The sequence below is a fragment of the Pterocles gutturalis genome, unplaced genomic scaffold (assembly GCF_000699245.1).
Source record: "Pterocles gutturalis isolate BGI_N339 unplaced genomic scaffold, ASM69924v1 scaffold13731, whole genome shotgun sequence".
Lineage (NCBI taxonomy): Eukaryota > Metazoa > Chordata > Aves > Pterocliformes > Pteroclidae > Pterocles > Pterocles gutturalis.
In genome coordinates this window covers 4,645-10,773 of record NW_010100652.1, presented here as the reverse complement: position 1 = coordinate 10,773, position 6,129 = coordinate 4,645, and positions in this window count along the sequence as shown.

Here is a 6,129-nt window from a genome sequence, read left to right as displayed (position 1 = left end):
ACCTGGGCTGGTGGGAGGTGTCCCTGCCCATGGCAGGGGGGTTGGAACTAGATGATCTTTAAGGTCCCTTCCAACCCAAACCATTCTCTGATTCTGTGTTTACCTTCTAACTTTACATGAATTGACCTTGTCCCATCTCCTACAGACACACTTCCCATGCAGTAACACAGCCACGGGGCTTCCAAAAGCCAAGCCTGCCCCATGGTTTCAACCAAATTTGACAGCGCAAAAATAAGTCTCTCTTCTACAAGTTTCATAAAACCACATACGCAAAGAAGGGAGATACCAGGGTCCCAAACATTCAAACTTGCCCCAATAATCTTCGATCTCCTTGGCCAGTTGCTACAGCAGTGAAGGGACGGCTGCAACGTGGTGCCGTGGTGCTCAGCAGGACCGGGACTGTGAAGGGAACCAGCCAGGAATATTCAGAGGAAGAGAAAAACTCAGTTCACTCAAAAGATAATGTTTTGGGAGGCATGCATCCAATTCTGCTGCTCACCAGATAAGTTTTTTTGTTTGTTTTACATGCCACCAAAGCCAGAACAACACTCTTGGGACTCTCTAGCCTCAAGCTGTCTATTGGTACCTCATTTATGTGGGTTGGAAACGAAGAGCAAGCTACTACCAGTTATTAATAATCATCTGAATGATGGGCAATCCCCAAGATCCAATCTGGGTGAGGATGGCCTTGTGGCTGTGGCTGAACAGGGGCAGCAGCGGTGACGGTTCCTGCCCCATGCCCTCAACAGGGCTTCTTGGGATCCATGATGTGAAGCACACACATGCATTTCTGCCACATCCCTTTCGATGTAAATAAGAGATTAGAGCTAGCTTTTTATATTGTCCAAGCTGTGGTTGACCTGCATCACCACTTCACCCAAAAAAGCTAAAAATAATGGAGCGCTATGGACAATTTATAGCAAAAGAAATGAGCCCTATTGTAGGCTTCTAAAAAGACTCCCAACTCCCTCTCTCCCCACACTTTTTTTTTTTTTTTTTTTAATCAGTATCTTATCCAGAACTGGAATCCTGTCAAGAATAGTGGATAGCAGAGAACTATAACTTCTTATTATGTGTATAGTGATTTTATGAATTCAGTGGGGAATGAAATGCAATTTTGTCAGACTTGTCTGTGTTCATAATGACCAAGTCAAATTAATCATCGTGGATAATACTCCTGTGTCAGCCATTCAAGAGATTTTTTAATAGAATTTTTCTGATTCATGTCTTGCAGTACATCAGATCTGTAGTAATGCAGGCACTTCTAAAAATCAGTGCAATTATGGCTTCTTGTTGGCCTGTCATTTTCCTGGAATAAAAATGTCTCTGCAAAAGTCATATACTGTACATAAACCAAAATGGAAAACAAAAATATAGTTACAATTAGGCTTGATTTTTTTCTAAAGATTGAATATCTTTTAGAGGCCATTATTTACAGGCAATATATAATGCTATGGCGCATGATGCTGAAGATGGACTGGTTTATCACAACACATACCAATTTTGTCCTGGTTGTCATTCCTCCTCTGATTGCCCTATGAGTTAGTGGCTTTTGCAGGCATGGAAATGACTATCCCATAGAACAAACTGGGGATAGGTAATGGGCTTGCAGTCAAATTATTGTGTTTATTAAAAATGTATCCAGGAAAGCCCACATAGATCCCAAAGGGCTCTTGTTCAGGAAAATCTCTGGTTCAAGAAAAGGTTACGGTTACCATAAAGGCAGATATACACACACGGAAGCAGCGGTGCAGCAAGCAATGGTATATAGAGGATTAGTAATGCTGCATTTATCCTTCTGGGGAAGCGAGAGAGACAGACCTCTGATTCCCCAGCGACACAGACAAAAATGAGTTTTGGAAGTAGTTACTCCCAGGAATAAAGAGGAAGAAAAATGTAATCCACCTCAGATATCTCAGCCTTTCCTCCTTTCATTGCAAGGCAGTGACTGCCCTGGACAAGAGTGCAGGGAAGGGCTCAGGCAGAGCCCCAGCACGTCCCACAAGAGAGCTCCACTGAACCTGCTGGGACAACCGTCCCTCCAGATCCACCTGTGCATCCCACTAAATACGTCCTGCAAGAGAAAAATTCTCAAAACCACTTGTAGGGAGGAACAGAAACCCACAACCACATACTGTCCTCCCAAGAACTCAAGGCCCATGGAAGCAATCAGACAAGCAGTTTGTACGGCCAAACACGCTGACCTAAAGATCCGCCAACACTAGGTAGTGTTTTGGAGGAGATCTAAAAATCCCTAGTGAACAATTATGGGAGCTCCTCAGAGAACAGAACACTTCGTCCCTCCCTTTCACCTGCCTCATCTGGTCTTACCGTCCTTTCACATCCTTGCATCTTGGTGACATTCTTGACATCAACATCTAGCAGCCAGCAGTTCCCCAGCCTCCTTATAAAATTCACCCCAACCTACTGCTTTGCAGATTTGCTGTTGTTATTTATCCGAAATGACATTTTCATGACACAGAGCATGTCCGCTGTGCTGGATTTAGCTGGGATAGAGTGAATTTTCTTCATAGTAGCTGGTATGAGGCTATGGTTTGGATTTGTGCTGAGAACAATGTTGATAACATGGGGATGTTTTAGTTGTTGCCAAGCAATGCTTACATTAAGCCAAGGAGTTTTTCAGCTTCTCACACTGCCCTTGCCCTCCAGCTTCTTCTCTACAAGAATCTGGGAGAAGATACAGCTGGGACAGCTGACCCCAACTGGCCGAAGGATATTCCATACCATAAGATGTCATGTGCAGTATATAAGCAAGAGGAGTTGGCCTGGGGGAATTGCTGCTCGGGACTGGCTGGGTGTTGGTCGACAGGTGGTGACCAGTTGCATCACTTGTTTTTCTTGGGTTTTGCTATTGTTATTATTGTTATAATTATTTTATTACAATCATTAAACTGTTCTTATCTCAACCAATGAGTTTTCTTATGATTTTCCTCCAATTCTCTCCCCCACCCCACTGGGATGGGGGGGTAGTGAGTGAGCGGCTGTGTGGTGGTGATGCTGGCTGGGATTAAACCACAACATCCAGGCACCACCTTCCTCTGCCCCACGCTGGGGGATTCACATCATGGCACACGTGTCGGTACTACATCTGGACACCCCATCTCCAGCTCTGGAGGCTGAACTCTGTATGGCAACACCACGTCCCTGTAACAAAGACTTTCAACTTCCCAGTAAGCAGGTGGGATATTAAGGCTCAAAGTCTGCTGGCAGTGTTTTCAGAAGGATTCAATATTGGCTTAGGCAAACATCGGCAATAACCAGAGCTCCTGAAAACTCTTTCTAGTATCTCCATAAGCAGGGGCAGGGCTGTAAGGCACGTTAGATGCTTAGATGCTGCTGGATCACCTGTAGTAATACCCACACTGACAAGAGAACCACGTTTTTTTGTGGCTATTCTTCCCTATTTTTTTCAAAGCAAAGGTAGAAGTGCTGTTGCTAGAAGATGTGCAAGCTCCGCTCCATGTCAGTGAAGTGTACCCTGTCATCTGTCTCACAATCAGCGTCCTTAAAATTGTTCATAATGATTTTTGCCTTTTTAAAATAAATCTATTGAAGGGACTGTACCTCCAGCCAGAGAGGAGCTGATGGGGATCTAAAATTAGACCGACTGGGCCAGACTAACATAACCCCTTTTCTTTTCTTTCCTACTATATCGCCTGGAAGCAAATACAAGGAATATGATAATATCCTACTCAAGAATATCATGCATTTCTGGGTATTATTTGAGGAGTACAGATTTTACATAATTGCCTTTTTTGTCTCATGGCATACTGAACTTGCATAATAAGATCAGTACACTGCACAGAAATTCATTCTTGGGCTGTACGGATTTGGTATTTTGCGTTGAGCCGAGGGTACATTATATAATGATGTATAATGCACCGTAAGCAGGTCATGAGATAAGGCGGCCTGAAAACAGTAATGGAGCGCACGCAAGGAAGAATTAGCAGAAAGCACTCTAAGAAATTAATCCAGCCTGGCTTCAGTCAAGCAAGAACGACCCAGACCAGGAAGGAAAGTATATTCCGTACCATGCACATCCCCTTTTGGTTTTCGTCTTTTGAGTTTACACTCAAAACCGAAGGTGTGGGCTTAAGGATTAACAAAGCCTTTGTAGCACACGTTGCATGGGTGCTTTGTAGCCAGATCTTCAGAGTTTTACCCCAAAGGACATGTCCCAGCACTCTGCACATGGGGGTGCAGAGCAAATACTGCTGCACCTCCACATCTGCAGCAGCATCCTCCAGCAAAGCCAGAACGCCAACACATCCCACCTTGAAGCAAGTTGTTTTTTTTTTTTTCTCCCAGACGTGCCCTGTTTCTTTTTTTTTTTTTCCTCCCATCAGCAAAGACAAGTTTCCAAAGGAAGCCCTGGGCGGTCCTCGCACCCCAGGGCACATCTGCAGCCCCCTGCACTGGTGCCGGCAAGGCGCCGAGACAAGCCTATAGAGATGAGAGCACGTCGCCGTTTGCAGCCACAAACACTGCAAATCCCTTGCTAGAGCCTAAGGGGACAATCCTCAATTTTTTCCTAAGTGGTCCTACACTATGCCTCTCATCACTATACACGTGTGCTGCCTTCCCATATCCAACCGAAGCACTTAACGAATTTTCCCAGCGCTCGGAGCAGTGTTAGTGCTCGTGATCCCAGCCCAGCCCAGCAAGGCAGAGCAGAGCTGCTGTTCAACAGTACCAGCTCTTTGTACTTGTACCTACAAAGCCAGGGTATCAGCCACGTGAAATCACAAACTGGGTCAGCCCTGGGACATTTGCTAAATTTCTAGTTATTTAATGCTGTGAGCCACGCCAGTAGCGGCAGGGATCGGGCCAGGACCTTTGAAGCCCAAAGCATCGCTCCCCACAAACGTGCTCAGAGCCCACACGCTTCCCAAGTCAGACTGGGGACCCCAAAGCAAATTGACAAGGAAGCTACATATATTAAAAAAAAAAAAAAAAAGTAATAAAACCCATCAGAAGCAGTGGCCTCCCCCTCCCCATCGCCCTGATTTGACGTGTCTGATTAGCACGAGGAGGGCAGAGATGTGGGGACAGCTTGCATAATGTGGTGCAATCTAGCACCTCCCCCAGGGTGCCCAGCTGCTGCAGAAGCAATTTCACAGCTCATCATCCATTATGAGATTAAAATATTTTTTTTTTCCTCCCGTGAAGTATTAATAAATTGTGCAGGCAGCCCAGAGTTAGTGCCATTTACACAAATGGTAGTGAATCACCCACCTAGTTATTTCTTAATGGATCGAGTATCTGTGTTCCTCCTTATCCTGTAATTTAAAAAACTAAATACACAAACCTGTTTATTTGTCTCATCAGGCCCTGAGCCAACTTTTATTAAGCCTGGGGATACCGGGACAGTGGCAGAGCTCCTGCCTCCCACAGACCCACCCCAGCACTGTACCAGGGAACAATACAAAACATCCACGTCCACCAATGTGAAAGGGGAAATGCACTAAAAAAAAGTCCAAGACGCATTGAAATCCCTCCCAGAATTCACTTACTTTCCCTTCTGGAGGCAAAACTCATTGAGGCATCGCTGATATAATGCAGCTTCCTTGCTACATACAGTGAAGACGTAAAGCCGTAGTCAGAGCACCGCTAATGGCTCTTTGAACATCTCGGCTTCATTACGGTATCAGGCGAAGCAGGCGTGTTTAAAGTTTAAACTTACAGCGACAAATGCCTTCAGCAAACATGTTTTATGTATTTATTCAGTGCTTCTTAAGCGCCTGTCGCCTTAGCAGCTAAGGTACTACTTACCTTTTTTTTTTATTATTATTTTATTAAAATTAAGAACATATCAACGCTTTGTAAAATGCCACCTTCTTCCCTCCTTCTCTCCTCTTTATCTCCCAGAGGAGCTTGAAATCCTTTACCCATCCACAAAACATTCCAGGCTGCCAGGAAGTTGCCGAAATGGGAAAAGGAAATTAACTGAAATCACCAGTGCAATAAATCAGCCTCCCACCTTATCCCGAAGACCCTCAGCCCCAGAATTTGGCTCCAGCACACGGGAGCAGAGCCAAAGCCAGATACCTTTGAGTCAGCTCTGCCAAAGTAAACCCTGCGATGAGACAACAAGAGCATCTACCTGAT